Source organism: Athene cunicularia (genome assembly GCF_003259725.1).
Source record: "Athene cunicularia isolate RWA chromosome 11 unlocalized genomic scaffold, athCun1 chr11_part3, whole genome shotgun sequence".
In the NCBI taxonomy this organism is placed as follows: Eukaryota; Metazoa; Chordata; class Aves; order Strigiformes; family Strigidae; genus Athene; species Athene cunicularia.
In genome coordinates this window covers 407,226-407,547 of record NW_020799115.1, presented here as the reverse complement: position 1 = coordinate 407,547, position 322 = coordinate 407,226, and positions in this window count along the sequence as shown.

Sequence of the window (322 nt, the reverse complement as noted above, 5' to 3'; positions counted from 1 at the left end):
GGGGGTGGGCGTGTTGGTAGCAGGGGAAGGGGCTACAGCAGTGGCTTCTGTGAGAAGCTTCTTGAGCTCCCCCAGCTCCAAGCCAGACCCATCTCTGGCCAAGGCCAAGGCCAAGGCAATTAGCGATGGTGGCCATGCGTCTCAGGGCTGAGTTGTGACAAGGAGTTGTGAAGAAGACACCTCAGCAAACAGCAAGGTCAGTGGAAGAAAAGAGAGGGAGGGTAGGTGAGAGGTTCACCAGAGCAGAGCCCCCCTGCAGCCCGTGGTGAGAGGACTGGCTGTGCCCTGCACCCATGGAGGCCCACGGGGGAGCAGATGCCCA